Source organism: Venturia canescens, chromosome 3 (assembly GCF_019457755.1).
Source record: "Venturia canescens isolate UGA chromosome 3, ASM1945775v1, whole genome shotgun sequence".
NCBI lineage: Eukaryota > Metazoa > Arthropoda > Insecta > Hymenoptera > Ichneumonidae > Venturia > Venturia canescens.
This window is the reverse complement of record NC_057423.1, coordinates 15,759,879-15,778,180: the sequence shown is the minus strand read 5'-3', so window position 1 is coordinate 15,778,180 and position 18,302 is coordinate 15,759,879. Positions and strand designations below refer to the sequence as shown.

The 18,302-nt window shown below is 34.0% G+C and overlaps 1 long non-coding RNA gene across 1 annotated transcript; it reads left to right on the top strand.

Moving 5' to 3' along the window:
* Positions 1-5,903: 5,903 nt before the first annotated feature.
* Positions 5,904-6,616, top strand: LOC122407995 (uncharacterized). Its single transcript, XR_006260327.1, has 3 exons — positions 5,904-5,983; positions 6,078-6,246; positions 6,518-6,616. It is a non-coding gene; the product is annotated as an uncharacterized lncRNA (long non-coding RNA).
* The last annotated feature ends 11,686 nt before the right edge of the window (positions 6,617-18,302 follow it).

Here is an 18,302-nt window from a genome sequence, read left to right as displayed (position 1 = left end):
CAGGCGCGTGTTGGGAAGACTGCTCCGGAAAAGTTAGGTTAGGAGACAAGTTGCTGGAAAAAAGTGGATGTTTGAGAGATAGAGAATAAAAACAGATGTTAATTTGGAAATGTTTGTACACGCCTGAAAACGCGAGACCTGTGGAGTAGAGAAACTACAACTTTTACTAGTTTAAACACTTTGAATAGATAGAAAGATCAACTTCGATTTTACAAGGCGTGTTGACTCGATCATGTCTAGTGCGCAACTCCCCGGCGGCGGCCGTACTGGAGGGCAATACAAAGGCCCGATACAAGCGGCGGAGCGCGACACTAGCGGCGCCGCGTATTAAAAACTCAAACTATCATATTACCAAACAAAAACTAAACGCGATTTCGTAAAATATTGTAACTAGGCTCAAATGAAGCGGAAAATTATAATGAATCGAAGAAAAATGATCGTGAGTCAAATTCATAATATAAAATCTAATCACAAATGAAAAATGTAAAAATCGACTGCGACGCATGCGCGAACAGAGCGTTAATGGGCTATAGGACGCGTACGTGACTTTAAATGATTGTAATTATTCGAATCATATTAAATGAAGTAACAATGCCAAATTAAAGAAGAAAATAAATAATAAGTGATCAAATTGAAGTTTTCGTTGTTGAAAATCGCAATAAGCTGAAAATCATAAAAAGCGGTGGACCGCGCATCAGATGTTAGCCCGCTCGACCAACAGTAGAGCGCGAATCATGGCAACGAGCTAATCGCGAGTCCCGTTACGAAAAGATGTGCAGAACCGATCCGAAAACCGAAAATTCGGCGTTTGATAATTTTATGGTGGGGACACGGGTATAAGAAGCGCTGCGCGACTCATTCGGGAGGCGGTCATTCCTCAAAATTCTGACTCAGAACAAAAAGGCTGACCTCAAACATTCTTCCTGATTTTGGCAAGCAACCTAACCTACTATTATCCTAATTTTTCCTGAATGCCTGGAATCTCGGAGCGATTCGGCGACGTTTCAATCCCAGAGTCCAGAGTCCGCACCTAACCTCTAAACTTTCCAAATTACCGTTGCACGGGATCTCGGAGCGATTCGGTGACGTTCCAATCCCAGAGCCCGTGGACGGTAAATTACCTAACCTTGCAGATGCTCAGGATCTCGGAGCGATTCGGTGACGTTTCAATCCCAGAGCCTGAGATCTGTTCCTTAACTTAACCTATTTTTATTTCTTCTTTTGCTTGCTAGAATCAGGAATGGTTTTTTTTGTAAATTAAGGAGTTTCGGTACAAAAGTCTAAATGTTAAGAAATTGATCAAATTTGGTGATAATGTTCTTCGACATCAAGTGCGAAAACACAAATTTTTTCAAAATTTTCTTCTATTTAGTTATCGAGTAATTACGCATTAAAGCAGATTTCTTATGCCCGGAATGTATACCTATACATATGGAAACGCTATGCTTATACACGTCAACTTTAGTGATCAATTACTCGATAACTGTGTAGAAGAAAAATCTTAAAAAAATTGTGTTGTCAAATTTGGCACTAAAGAATATGTTCACCAAATTTTATAAAATTCTGAACTTTTTGAAAATTTTTATGCTTTTAGCATGGTTTAGCATGGCAACATTGTATCGCCTGTACCGAAACTCCTTAACTTGTGAATTTGTAAATTCTGTAAATTTTCTTGATTATAATTTTTTAAATTCAAACTTGTCACAACTGAGCCCGAGTCAGACCTAAAACTTTATTTTTGTAAATTTTGTATATTCCGTAACATTATCGATAATTCAAGAGGTCGCGGTACGAATTTGAGATTATATCGCTGCAAATTAATAATAATAATAATAAATTTTTCTTATTGTATGAAATCAAAAAAACTTTGAATTATCGACACCTTTTTGCTTTTTATTTTGAAAATAGGCGAAAAACGCGTAAATTAAAAATTGTTCAAATTCGAAACGGCGAGTGAAACAAAATTTCTCACAATTGGCGAGCGCGATCGCGAACATTTCACGACAACAAATCAAAAACGAATTTATCCTGTAAAATCAATCAAAATTGAATAAATCGGATTTGTTAAATCTTTCAAAATCAAATTCCGCGTTTTCACGTTTATTTCATACCTGCTCCTTTTAAAATTAAGGTAGCTCGAACCGACGCATGGCGGCGTTCAGGCCAGGTCGGCAAGAGCGTTTCGTTACAATATATTTACTTATATCGTATATGCCCATAAAACAAATATATTAGCAAAACCATAGGCCACATTGAATCCGAGGAGAAGCGGCCTGAAGGGGTGGGGTTCAAAATTTTGAATCACCAATATTTCGAACAGCTAAAACTTCGAGTTTAAAAACTTAGAATGATAATATGTAAACAAATTAATTGTACTAGAACTTTCAATGTCCAAAATGAATAAATATGAAATTTCAAAGTTCAAAACATGTATTCACCGAAGATAGAATGTAAGATAGCGAAAGCCAAAATATCGATTTTACGATAATTCGACCATTACGTGTTCGATTTATCAAATATCAGAATGAGCAATACTTTGAATATTCATAATTCCGAAAATATAATAACGAGAGATGAATACTAATAATATCGAAATAGCGAAACACTAGAAAGCCGAACGACCAGAATAGCGAAACACCGAAAAATCGAAAGATCAAAATAGCGAAAGCCGGTACAGCCCAAAGTATATGCTCTTCATTCTTCGTGCTTTCCTTTAAGGCTAACAGATAACACTAGTTGGCGCACAGAATAAAGTGGGCAGTATGGCTTCTAAGTCGAGCGCCGACAGCTAAAATATATCCTTGAAAGGACTTCTGGAAATATGATGGTTGGTAAATATGTCGAATGCATTTAAAAGATTGAAGTCGATCCGGTGGGGGAAAAGTACTGCCAGGCTTAAAGTCATTAGGAAAATCAAAAAATTTCATGCATAAGTATTGTGTCCGGCTTTTTTCTAATAGAGTTATGTACCAAAGTCCAAACGAACAAATTTATTAAAAGTGTCACATTTTATACGCGAATGAGCGTAGGGGCATAAAAACACACGCATGGAAGGAATAGCAATAAGAGCATCCGTACTTTCTCGGCGCGTGAACGATGTTCGGTGGAACAGAGAGTTGCCCGCGCTCCTTCGGTCGCGTTCGTCGGACGAAAAAAGCCGAACGGACGCTCTAGCTCAACCGCTATCTCCGCTACGCGTGCCTTTTCATGCTCCACGCTTGATTTGATCGAAAATGTCACTTTTAATCATTTTTTTGGTACCTCTCCCCACCGCTATTTCTGATTTATTTCTTTTGATTATGTACATAATTAACTCGTGGCAAAAAAAGGTAACAACGATACTTGTATATGCATTTTTTTTTCTAAACGACTTTGAGCGAGTCTGCGGCATAACTTTCAATCACCCGATTGACTTTGCATTTTTAGAGTTCATCGGGCATGTTTTCCAGCCATCCGGCATAAAAAAATGACAATACGTATACATCATTTTTCATCCCCCCCCCCCCCCCCCCCCTCATAGCCCAACCTACAGCTCGCAACCAGCCAGAAAGGCGGTTTCAAAGGCGAAAGCTCCATCAGTTAAAAAAAATCTGTATCGTCCACGATAAAATTGCATTAAAGTTGCATTTTTTTTCTATTTCGATGAATATTAATAATCTTCGCGTAGAAAATTTTATGTTCGAATTACATATATCCTATAATATTTTTCTCCGACTGAAACCGTGGTGCGATTTGTGAAATTACGAATTTCTATTGATTTTTCTCAAACATCAGTCAATTGATCTGCAATGTCTAAATTGTGGTGTAGATCTAAGTTTAGTAACAGCGACTGAAAGTTTGATGTAATTATTGTCGCCAAAATGAGAAAATATTTTGTTGTGAGTTTGATTATCAACATATTTTGGTGCAAGAACACACTGTGTAACTCATATAGTTATGAAAAAACGTTGTTGAGACTTTTCAGCATTTGAACGTATATCGTGAATTCAACAAGTCTGTTATATTGTGTGAAACGTCGCATTCAGTGAGGTAAGTGCTTCAAGCTAGAATACTATTCAAGCTAATATTTATAAAAAAAAGGAAAATTTTTAACATTTTGCAACATTTTTCGAATTGTTTTGTCTTTTTACCCATTAGCACCCAGATGACACAATTTGAACATCGGAGTTTACGCTGTTGCCATGTGATGAATTCAATTAGAAAAAAATCGGGAACAACCGTTCCCCATGTTTTTGAGTGTGCTTTTTCGATTCGTGATGGTTTAAATTGCGTCAGACAAAGTTATACTATGGAAAAATGGAAATTACGCCTAAAAGAGTGGGTTTTTCGATGACATTTTTTTTTTTTTTAAATGACTTCGCTCCCTGTTGATTTTTTTTATGCCTAAAACGAATTGATATCGCGACCCCAATGCCAGAACTAAAAATTCATGGGGTTATTTTATTTAACTTCTTTAACGTTTTGGTTAGCCAAAATGGCCGTCAGAATAAAATGTTTGATCTTGAAACATGATGAATTTTTTTGTCCGAAACTATAGATTCAAGCGAAAATTGTTTAACAGTAAAAATTTCCGGAAATTAGTTGAAAAAGACTCTCAGATTTTTTTAGTAATATGTGATAAAATTTTTGATTTAAAAAAAAATAACGAAACTGCAATTTCGACCAACGTCGTCGAAAACTCTGAAAAGATTCGGTGGTGTTCTTGGACTAATCCTTACAATAAAAATTATATAATATTCACGAATTTGCAAAAATTTGAACAAGTTTGGGTCAGTCCGAAATTCAATTTCAAGTTTTAAAGTTTAGACAATTTGTGAATATTAAAAATATTTCAATGTAAGGATTAGTCCAAGAACAGCACCGAATTTTTTCAGTTTTCCACGACGTTTGGTCAAAATTGCAGTTTCGTTATTTTTACAAAAATCAAAAGTTTCATTATATCCTACTAAAAAACATTCAGAATGTTCTCCAACTAATTTAAAGACATTGTTGGTTTTGAAAAGTTTTTGTTCGCGTCTATAGTTTTAGACAACAAAATTCATCAAGTTTCGGCACAAAAAAATCATTGCGGTCGCCATTTTGGCTAACCAAAACGATAAAAAAATAAAAATAACTTTACTAAATAATTAATTGGTTTGAGGCGTGACAAAAAATCGACAGGAAACGAAAAGTCATTAAAAAAAATTTCAACGAAAAATCTAGTCTCTTTAGCGTATTTACGATTTTTCTATAGTATAACTTTGTCTGACGCAATTTAAACCATCGCGAATCGAAAGAGCACACTCGGAAACATAGGGAACAGTCGTTCCCGATTTTTTTCTTCTTGAATTCATCATATGGCAACAGCGTAAACTCGAATGTCAAAATTGCGTCCTCTCGAAACTAATGGGTTAATTGAGTCGATTTGAAAATTGATGCTCTCTAGGGATTTTTCCATAAGTGAAGAAACCCGGACGTTGGGAAAAAGGACAAAAAAACGTCATATTTGAAATTATTGTGGATAGTGTATAAGGTATATTTTGCATTACAACATTTTGTTAAAGAAATTTCTAGCGGTTTATTCACACAGTTTAGCAACCATTCAGGTGCGCGCGTGCGCACCCACTCGTGATTTGCTAGCGCACACTTCTGCGTGTGCCGGTTGTTCACTTCCAGCATTCAACAGTCTGTATCGACACATGTCTTGAGTGACCAAAATCTTATAGGCTCAAAAGTTTTATCACTTCATTCCATCATTTTGATATATTAATTGTTTTATACACTTTTCTCACTTCATTTAGTTTAGTTATGTAGAGCTTTCGTGTTTCGTTGCATTTGTAAGGATTTGAATTTAGCGCCCTGCTCCCTCTCTATGGGCTACGCCTTCCAACTCGTCGTTTCTCCCGAACTGTCTCTCTCGGTGAGAATTGTAGAAGCGTCGGTGTGACTTTCTGGCTCCGAAACCGTCGAAGGGAAAACAACTCGACTCATTTTCACGAAGCCGGTACTCTTTTTCATTAATCCTGGGGCGTTATTGGGCTTGGCCTTCCCAATATTCATCCTCATCAAGAACCATCATTCGATATCGGTTTTTTTAGATTACGATCAACGATTCTTCCTGAGGTTGCCGGAGTACCAGAGCCAACGAGGGACGTCCACCCGCATCACGATATCGAGATAAGTTCACGCAAGAACGTTTGAGAAATCTTTCCTCCAAAATTTGTATATTGGCGTGAAGACGAGCGGTGTATACGGAAGTGTGTGTGTGTGAGTATGTTTGGTATGGTATTGAGCGAGCGAATATAGAGACGTTTTTGTTTATTTCGACGGATTTTGGGTTTTTTGGTTTTCGTCATTTCTTGTTGGCTATTATTTGAATTGTATTCTCATTGAATAAATGTTCACGCTTCATGATTGGAAAAGAAATATATATTTACACATTTCATATATCTTAGCTTAAGTTTTATAGTCATAGTTTCTTCTTTTCCTTTTTTTGTATTATTTTTTTTCGCGAGTGTTGTGTTATTTTTATACAAAGATGCCTCGAAGACTGCAACGGCCATTGCCTTTGTTAGAACGGATTAAGGACGGACGGGTATTCCAACTAAGTGGCAAATCTCGCGAGGGAACCATAATGTAAGTTAATAAAATTATTCACAATTTTTGGATTCAACAACGACTAATTTTGATTCTGCGTGATTGTACGTTGTTACGCGTTTCATCAAATGATTTTTTTTGTCTATGATTTTGAAAATTGTGCGAGATACGAAACATTCGCATGAAAAATAGAATTTGTTACTTCTTTATTTGCTGTTGATTCTTAATAATATTGCTGTACTGTTGCTTCTTGATAATATAATTGATTCATAAAAACAAATCATCGTGATAAATGTGTGTGTGTTGCTATAGAGAATTTCTGATAGCTAAACATCTTGCATTTTGTATTAAATGATTGTTTACTATCCTATTATAATGCATATTTTCAATTGTTCCATATTAAATATTTTGTTCATGTAAAGTCTTTGTTATCCGCGACAAACGTGATTTCGATGGTAAAAAATATGGTGGGTCAAACGATGCGAAGCTATAGAAAAAATCTCTAACCTTTGTAAATATTTTATAGTATCAATCCGAACGTTGTTGACAATTTTCGGTTTATTTTCCATCACATAACACTCTTGGATTCCTCGGCCTTTATTTCTCTTTTATTCTTCTTCCCTTTTTTCTCACCACTTTCACTAAAATATTGTCCTCTGTTTTTATCTATTTTCTACAGAACCGGAAAAAATTGGAACAGTGTCGATGAATTGTCACTTTCGCGATCTTTATAACCTCGTCATATATCTAGAGTCGCGGCAGCGACTCTGAGACAAGTACATTTATAAGATATGACGAGTTGCTGCCAGAGACTTTTTACCGGAGCGATAGCGTTTCCAATTGTTTTCGAAAATTTTCAAAATTTGTTTCTTCAATAATTAATTAACTATATCATTTCGGAGAATATTATACGTTGACATATTTTTTATTATTTTTTTTTTCTTTCGATTGCGACCTCTTCGAACTCTGTAGCTTGACGCGTTGAAGAGATATTAATTATTTATTTTTTAATTGCATCAAAAAATGGGTCGGATTTTCGCACACATTTTTGATGTTTATTTGTTTTATATCTAGTGACAAATCTGATGCCATAATACATTTTATATACCGATATATTTTTTTTCTGGTGCCATAATACCAATATATACCTATATATTTTCGTGTCGTATGACGTATGGTGTGTTGTTTATGCTGATAGATGATGAGGTTATAAAGATCGCGAATTTGACAGTTCACCGATATCCCGCTCGGTAGTACAAGTATATACCTACCATCCATAAAAAAAACTTAAAAAAATTTTTTTTTTAATTGTAAAAAAAATTATTTTATAAAAAAAAAATACAGAACAATTCGAAAAAAATTTCACAAATCTTGAAAAAACATTATATTAAAACAAAAACTAATCTGTATCTATTTTTCAAAGTGTCAAAAGAATTAAATAACAAGTAAAAAATAATAAACCGAAAAATCGCCCTTGAAATCATTTTGGAAACCGATGCCTCATTCTTCTTATTAGATTCGAACAGCTAAATCAACTGAAAAAAATTCTATCTAATTTACGTGCGGCATTAAAATTTATTATATTAATTCGAGGCCAAGTATTTTCTAATGAATTGAAAAAAGTTACCACTTGAATTACGTGCAGCATTAAAATTTATGATATCAATCGGTGGACAAGTATTTTATTAGTAACTCCAAATTTTGACATTATTAAATTCTTTTAAGAAGCTTTTAAATCCAAAAAAATCACATGAAAGCTAATCATATGTTACTCTATGGTGGCAGAGACTTATAGAAAAATCAATTCTTCTCAGACTTTCAGGATCCTCTGGTATTATGCACAAAATTCGACGTCGATTGGATCGATACAAATTATGTTTACATATGTGTTAAAAGTACTTGTCCGGCCCATCACTATTCATTTAAATAAAAATCTATCATGAAAAAATGGAATTGATGGCAGAATCCGGTAAAACTTTTATTGAAATGCGATTCATTATTAGTTTAATGTTCTTAATAATAGTATAGGTTAGTTCTTATTCCGAATGGAATTCGTTTGCTGGAAGAATAAGTGAGAAACAAAAATTGCCGTCATTGAATACAAACTGGAGAGTTATTTTTTAAACTTGAACATATATGTTATGTACAATTATTTTCATTTATCAATGGACAATAATATCCCTTGTATATTGCGAAACAATTTCTTTGCTTTTTTTATTAAATTAGTGCAATTACGTAAAAATTACTTGAAGATAATTCTCTCAATTCCCTCTGCATGGATACTTGTGATCCATCAGTTCTAGACAACCACTGATTATTATTGGGATGAACAATTTAAACGGAAAGTGATGGGCCGGACAAGTACTTTTAACACATATGTAAACATAATTTGTATCGATCCAATCGACGTCGAATTTTGTGAATAATACCAGAGGATCCTGAAAGTCTGAGAAGAATTGATCTTCTTATAAGTCTCTGCCACCATAGAGTAACATATGACTAGCTTTCATGTGATTTTTTTGGATTTAAAAGCTTCTTAAAAGAATTTAATAATGTCAAAATTTGGAGTTACTAATAAAATACTTGTCCACCGATTGATATCATAAATTTTAATGCTGCACGTAATTCAAGTGGTAACTTTTTTCAATTCATTAGAAAATACTTGGCCTCGAATTAATATAATAAATTTTAATGCCGCACGTAAATTAAATAGAATTTTTTTCAGTTGATTTAGCTGTTCGAATCTAATAAGAAGAATGAGGCATCGGTTTCCAAAATGATTTCAAGGGCGATTTTTCGGTTTATTATTTTTTACTTGTTATTTGATTCTTTTGACACTTTGAAAAATAGATACAGATTAGTTTTTGTTTTAATATAATGTTTTTTCAAGATTTGTGAAATTTTTTTCGAATTGTTCTGTATTTTTTTTTATAAAATAATTTTTTTTACAATTTAAAAAAAAAATTTTTTTAAGTTTTTTTTATGGATGGAATTATCAGCAAACGAGGGACCATCAATGTACTTGTCCCAACCTTTTTTTTCCTAGGGGAAGTTTATGGTTTGATATCACGTCTTTTTTCTCAAAAGTTCCTTATTTATGTTCAGTTGACTATAGGATTTTAGTTTGAATTTCTATGGATTATTCATGGTTTTCGTCTTATAACGTTGATTTCCACGAAAAAAGACCTATTTTTCGTCAAAATAGTACTGAAAATATTTCGTCACAGGTCTGTCCTTGGACTTTGGCAATTTTTTTCTTTGTACTCTGATATGTTTTGTCAATTAGAAACCCAAACGCACGGTCGCAAGCGGGTTGGAGGCCGGGATATGATTTTCGGCTTATAACGCTGGTTTCCACGAAAAAGGACCTATTTTGCGTCAAAATTTTACTGAAAATATTTCGACACAGGTCTGTTCTTGGACTTTGGCGCTTTTTTTCCTTGTACCCTAATATGTTTTGTCAATTAGGAACCAAAGAGCACGGTGAAAAGCGGGTTGGGGGCCGAGATATGATTTTCGGCTTGTAACGTTGGTTTCTACGAAAAAAGACCTAAATTTCGTTAAAATTGTACTGGAAATATTTCGTCACAGGTCTGTTCTTGGACTTTAGCGATTTTTCCCCTTGTCTTCTAATATATTTTGTCCATTGGGAACTCAAGAGCATGTAGCAATGCGTGTTGCGGGCTGTGATGTGATTTCCGGCTTATAACGTTAGAAAAAAGAAAGGAAAAGAGGAAAGACAGATCAAATTCAAGACACAACAAATCCAACAGAATTGGCCATTTGTAAATGTCGCGTTTGCATTCTGAGTCTAGACATTTTCGTGTCATCCAAAACGTGCCCCCGATTAAATATATTTCCAAAGTTTGCAAGTGGCCGCTGAGATCCAATTATCCACAGTTTGATAGTTGCCGAAAAAAGGTACCCCGAAACATTTATTATGTTAGAAGTCAAAGAAGCAAAAAAAAACTGAGCGTACTTAATTCAACAGACCAACGGAATTCAAAGACGTTTAAGGTACCTGCATTGGTTGTCGAGGTAAACAATTTCATTTCAGGATATTTTAGAAATAAATTTAGCAATTCAGAAATTTAGCATAGAATTTAGAATTTTTTTCGTTATTTCAATGCTAACTAAATGAGGTTATAAAGATCGCAAATGTTACAATTCACCGAAACTGTTCCAATTTTTTCCGGTTCTGTAGAAAATAAATAAAAGCAGTACAATGTTTTAGTGAAAGTGGTGAGAAAAAAGTGAAGAAGAAAGAGATAAAAACCGAGGAATCCAAGAGTGTTGTGTAATGGAAAAAAAACCGAAAATTGTCAACAACGTTCGGATTGATGGTAAAAATATTTAGAAAGGTTAGAGATTTTTTCTATATATATATCTTGAGATGTAGTCCGGATTCTGAAACATTAGAAATAAAAATCCACACCTCCGCTCTTTCTCATCAGCTCTCTCTGATTGTATCATCAAACTTGTCGATGTTTGTTTTTGCAGAATATCTAAAGACGCGGCATCGTCTTGTAATAAAATAACGCAAAACAGGAATGACGAAAAAGAGCCAGGGACTACAAAAATATAGAAAGGCAGTATAATCGCATTGTCTGTAAACGCATAACAGACTATTCGAAAGTGCTTGATTACAAAATTTCTATTGGCAAATCGAAACTGAGGCAATCAGTATTTTTTTCATTTTGCATTGGTGGAAATTTTTTCATCAAAAAGACTAAATTGATAATTACGGAGAGTTTTCACTTCAATTCCAACAAAGTAAAATTTAAGTTCGAAATAAAATATGTCCGCGTGTGTGTATATGTGTGTATTATAGGGTGGTTGTTATTTGGGGTCTTTTAAAACAATGCTTAACCCTCGACCATGCGGGTTGAAGTTTTCCGTTTAAAATACATGGAATTTTTCTGCGTCTGTGGTCACGATTTCACTGTGGGCCTGAATACGTTTGGAAAATCTTGAAATTTTCAGAAATTATTTTACAAGCATGTTGCTACACGGAAAAAAATTTCAAAGCCCCTATCCTTAAAATGTTGTATAGCATCATCATACTAACCCATTATTGCGCAAAACGACATTTTTGGACACACAATTTCAAGTACGCAGTTTTGACTGACAATGAAAAACAAAAGAAAAATTCTCCAAAATCTAATATAGGGGTTTTTGAGGGTGCTCTTTCAGAACCTGGCGTTTATTTTTTAAAATTAAATCAAAATCTTCATTGTTTTTGCGTTTTGAATTGGAAAGTCAAAAATTTTGAACGTTTTTGTCCCTCAAATCGATTTCCGTTACTGTTGCTGCACTCAAATAACCATATTAAGGCCAGCAAAAGTGTTTTCAATGTCTGACCTTTCCGGAACATTGGTTATAACCAGTATTTTTCTCGAAAGACTCAACAAAGAAATGTAACAGAACAAAAAGTGTTGAGAATCATCTAAAGAATACGCCTGATTTTTTTCAAAAATTTTCTAGCTAGTTTTGTATTTTTCAATTTCGATTAATTTTGTAAAATTTTTGCAGTTCTGAAAAGATTCACACGCATTCTTCGGATGATTCTAAACAATTTTTGTTATATAATTTTTTTGTAAAGTTGAAACTTTTTGAAAAAAAAATTATTTTCCATCGAATAATAAATAGGTTCATAATTTTCTTCTTAAAAAGTTTCAACTTAAAAAAAAAAAATTATATAACAAAAATTGTTTAGAATCATCCAAAGAATGTGAATCTTTTCAAAGATTTTAAATATTTTAAAAATTTATCGAAATTGAAAAATACAAAAATAGCTAGAAAATTTTTGAAAAAAATCACACGTATTCTTTAGAAGATTCTCAATACTTTTTGTTCTGGAACATTTCTTTGTTATGTCAAGACTTTCGAGAAAAAAAATCATACAGATTTTCATCATGCTGTTTTGCAAAAGCCGCTATTATGCAAAAACTGAGTAAGAAAAAAGTGTTTATAACCAGTGTTCTGGACTCGTCAGACCTTAAGAACATCTTTGCAGGCGATAATATGGTTATTTGAGAGCAGCAACAGTAAGGGAAATCGCTTTGAAAAAAAAAATGTTAGAAAATCTTGACTTTTCAATTAAAAACGAATAAATAATGAAGATTTTGATTTAATTTTACAAAATAAATGCAAGATTCTGAAAGATATTGAAATGACGGCAATTTTTACTACACGTTTTCTTCTTCAAACTAATTTTATTCGTTATAGCAACTAATCTATTCTATTACTGAAGATATTCAGCTGATAATAAATCGCAATTCAATAAATTTTCGAGCAGATTCGTCTGTACAATTTCGTTTTTTTATGGTCACGTACACAATTGCACTTTGTTGAAATCGACATTAAAAAATAAGTGCGACACGGGCATTTCTTGAAATTCGATGAAAAGTGATGGGCCGGACAAGTACTTTTAGCACATATTTAAACATAATTTGTACCGATACGAAATCGACGTCGAATATTGTGAATACCAGGGGATCCTGAAAGTCTGAGAAGAATCAATTTTCTTCTAAGTAAGTCTCTGCCACCATAAAGTAACAAATGACTTTTACCTTCGATGCGATTTTTTTTTGGATTTGAACGTTTCTCAGAACAATTTCATATTGTGAAAAATTATGTATTATATACTAATAAAATACTTATCCTCCGATTGATGCCATAAATTGTAGTGCTGCACATAACTCAGATGGTAACTTTTTTGATTCACTGGAACTTTCTCAAGTTCCGGGTGCTTCCCGTAAGAATGAATTTCTCACGTCTTATTTGAATTTTTTTTTTCCTTTACAATATAATTACAGATTTGTATTTTTTTTAATATAATATTTTTTCATGATTTGTGAAAGTTTTTCTTAATTGTTTTGTTGAAATTATTTACAGTTGGTTTCGTAATTTTTTTTACATACCATTATGTTTTGAATTTTTTTCACTCGTCATCCGATGTACTCGTCACTTTTGCATTTATTTGACCACGTTTTGTTCCTTTGAACCAAACGTTTTTCACGCATTACCATGATTTAACAGATTCATTTTTTTATTCATTGCGTTTGAAATGGTTTTTTTTTTATAACCTTCAGTAATGAATTGCTCATTTGAAGCAAGTTTCGAGAGAACAGATCGAACAACTTCTTATAAATCATCGTGCATTCGTGTTTTGAACTACATGAGTGTCACATAGGGTTTCACTGAGACTACTGTCCAGGTGACATCAAACATAAATGTACTTGTCTCCAATTTTTTAACAGTCGTAATACACCTTTTCACTAATAATTCCACATTTGCAGTTTGCAAAGTGAGAATACTCAACATACACGTCATTTCTTAAGTATTGTTGTCAAAATTTGTGTTTGCCTACGGCATTCTGAAGATTCAACTTTTCATATTATCAGCAAAAAAAGCATCCAAAGACTTTTTGGAACAAAAGTTTCAAAATTTATTACTCGACAGAACACGTGGAAAAAGAATAACTACACTTATATCAAGACCAGAAACTGTTTTAAGAATCTGATGTACAAAATGAGCGATTGATGATCACAGTTGGAAACCTCTTAAATCACGTTACCACAATCATCATGAAGAAATAGTAGAAAATCATAGGACACATATTAGGCAACCAATTAATAATATGTATCGATCCGCTGCAAACCGATGGAGTGACAATAAGGATCGGAAAGAGCAGAGCCAAACTTAATAGGAAGCAAAATATGGGAATATTCAAAAATAATGATGACACAAGAAATAAATTAGAAAACATTTATTCGATTGGAGTTTCTCACATTATATATACTAACAGTTCCGTTCGCTCTTGTTTTATTAATTATCAACCATAATATTTCATATCGCAAAAAGAAAATTTGACGTTATAGGTTGACGTACGTTATAATAAATATTATAATAAATTGTAGATAAAAACCCTTTTCTTCTAAGAATATTTACGACAGGTTTCATCGTTTTAGTGAATACATAAGGGGCAGTGGATAGCCCGAAAGGTAAACAGGTAAATTGGTAGAGTTGTTCGTTAAAAGAGAATCTTAAATATTTCCTATGTTTCTCATTTATTCGAATCAGATAGTATGCATCTTGTAAATCGAGAGAGGCCATGAAAGCGTTTGGAGTTAATAAGTTTTTTGCTGATCTGATATCTTCCATTTTGAAGTGCGGGGTTTTAGATACTCGTTAAGATTTTTCAGATTCAAAATAAACCTATACGATCCATCAGTTTTTTGTTTAAGGAAAAATGAAGATAAAAACTGGTTTTATTTATTGAAGAAAAAACTAAGTCTTCCGTCTATGGCTCCTATCTGAATCATTTTTTCGTCGACTCTTTTTACGACGACTTTTCGCAGTTGAAAGTCTGGGGGGGTCGATACGGTCTTTGCTTGAAACGGAATAATTTTTTCTTCGGATACATGCCCGTCTGTTTGTATTGTACAGACGAGCTCCTCCAGTTTCCCTACATTTGAGGTCGGTAATACACTTTTTTGGTGATCTTTTCTTGAACCTTGAGGTTTTGGCATGCGCTTTTAATGGTTTTTGCCTCTTTAATCTTATCAGCCATATTTTTTTCATAAAGCCATTCATCTGAGTGAATCGAGTCGATCAAAGGCTTTACGCTTTTTTTCATTAAAGGGGTGATAATTTCCGAGTTTTTGACAATTGATTGAAGGTATCTGTTAGCAATTTCCCCGTATCACAAAGATATTGCATAACATTTATGCAATCAACGCCTTCTTCCTTGTCTTCTAAAAGGAACGAAACCGCAGAGCCGAGATATATTATTGCTGACTCTATAGACTCTTGGGTCTCAACAAAATGTTGATCTCTTTTCTTCGAAATATCAGAGAGAGCTGGTGCTACCTCCAGATTAATTTTCGGAGGTTCCGTATAAAGTTCTTCTCTACGGCCATATTTTTTCAGTAAATAATTATTAATATCTTCCGACAAACCTTCGATCATCCAGGTTTTCCATCGATTTTTAATTTCGGGATTGATTTTCTAAAAAAATTTCTAAGATCTCTCTGTCCAATTGTGATTCCTTGGGGGTTTCGGTTACCTTTTCATTTTCTGTGGTTGCCACTCCAAAACCACTTTCAGGCAGTTCCACTAGCTCATCCTTATTTTTCTCGTCAAGATCTTCGACGGAAACGTCTGTTAAAAGAATTTTCCTATAATATAAGACGTCCAAGATGCCACTATGGGCATGTGAATTTCTTATTGAAATCACACACTCCCCCTTCGTGCCTCATAGGCCAGTTCGTTTGGAATCATTTTAGATTCCTAAATTTAACCAACGATTTCCGTGTGGGAACAACGTGGCTTTCTAGTAATTAGCCTTTATAAGGCGAGCGTTTTTCGTGTGGAAAAGACGCACCATGTTTTTTCGTATGGAAAAAACATGCTTGTATGTTCAAAAAAATTGAACAGTGAAACTTACCTGTGAGATATTATCAATCTCTTTTCGTCGAACTTTTTATTAACAAATTGAGCAACGATGTTTGCGAGGTTATCCAATTGCAATTGTATCTTTGCGAACTTTTCTTCAGAATCACTGTTGCTCTGGATATCGAGACCGTGAACGTTTTCGTTTCTTGTCTTTTCCCATTTTTAACGGAAAAATAGAATGACCGATTACTAGAAAGTATTCCTCTTACGTGCAAATCGTTGAGCACAACGAAAAACAATGACGGTCAGTTGACGTTGCTAAGAGGAGCAAGGCTCGCTTAGATCAAGGAGAAAAAGAACTAATACCCTTTGAAGTTGTGAATTTTAGAGCATAGCAGACACTACTACCAGTAATCATCGAGACCGAGACGTCGTAATATAATGAGTCAAAAAAGCGAATAGATAGTGAGAAAGTAGTTTGGGATCTATTTTGCTCTGAAACTTGAATTTTTTGGGGATGGCACCGTGGAATTCAACAATTTACCATGATTTATAGTCAGGACATGATTTGGAACCGAATAAGAAATTTTATTCATTTTATGAAATTTCAGTTTCGGAAAAGTCCGTTTTGCCCCGGAATTCAACTTTATGGGGCAAAATGGACATTGTGTCTGTTTTGCCCCATGTGTCCATTTTGCCCCATATTACCCTACAACATTGTAAGGGTAGGAGTATTCGACATTTTTTCCGTGTAGCAACAGGCTTGTGAAGTAATTGCTGAAAATTTCAAGATTTTCCAAACGTATTGAGGCCTGCAGTAAAATCGTGACCGCGAACGCAGAAAAATTCCATGTATTACAAACAAAAAACTTCAACCCCCGTGGTCGAGGGTTAAGCATTGTTTTAAAAATATGAAAAAATTACAGCATTATTTTTATATATTTCGAACCGATTTAAGGGGTGGAAACAGTAAAATAAATTTTGATTCCAAATAACGACCACCCTAGTGTGCATGAATATACCTAAAAACCAACTTGCATGTTCAATAAAACGATTTTTATTTTCAAAAAAACTGATTCGGCTTAAGGGGGTCACCCCCCGTGGGAGCCACATTTTTTGGGGGATTTTTCGCGATTTTTTTACTGCAAGGATAAAAAATATAGACTTTTGAAATTTGAAGGGATTATTCAATGGTATTCAACTCTATGGTAGAATTTTTTAACTCTGATATTTGGGGTTTATTCGATGTAAAACTACTTCACAGGAAACCATATGTTTCTGCATGATCTCCACGATTCCGGAGGTTCCTTTTATCTGCGATCACAAAATCAAGGAACATTTTGATTTGTAAAGCAGTGGCTATCGCCTGAACTAAAATCATATAGAAATATCAAAATTGAAAGATTATTGAGCTATGCAACATTTTGGAAAATTTAAATCAGGTGTTTCAAAACGGAAAAATCCTTTAATTTTTCATATTTCTGTATGATTTTAATTCAGGTGATAACCACTGCTTTACAAATCAAAACGCTCCTTGGTTTTTTGATCTCAGATAAACCAATCCCCCGAAATCGTGGAGACTATGAAGAAACATACGGGTTCCTGTGGAGTAGCTTTACACAGAATCTACCAGAGATATCAGAGTAAAAAAATTCTACCATAGAGTTGAAATACCATTGAATAAACCCTTCAAATTTCAAAAGTCTATATATTTTTTCCTTGCCGCAAAAAAATCGCGAAAAAACCCCACAAAATCTGGCTGCCACACGGGGCGACCCCCTATGTTGGATTTCATTATTCCGATCGATCAATATCGCGTTATCTGAAAAAAAGATTCGAGTGCCTTAGTCGTTGAAATCCTGTCGTTATTTAACGATTTAACCTCAACATTGAAATTTGTAATTCATTACAATTTTTTGAATTTTTAAATAAATTAGCCGTAATTTGATTAAAAAATTTTTGTTCCCTTTTTTTCGATATCTCTTTCGACGAGGCAGGGAATAATTTTAATTAAAAATTTTTTCAATAAATGTCTTTTCGCAAGTACACTCTGATGGGAGATAATCATTACCTAACATGAAGATTTCGGTTTTCCCATATCCTGTAAAAATTTTTCAAGTTCACAGCGCACAAAAAGTAGTCAAATCAAATCATAAGTCACAGCACGAATGTTGTTGAAAAATTGGAGACAAGTACATTTATGTTTTATGTCACCTGGACAGTAGTCTCAGTGAAATCCTATGTGACACTAATGTAGTTCAAAACACAAATGCACGATGATTTATAAGAAGTTATTCCATATATTCTCTCGAAACTTGCTTCAAATG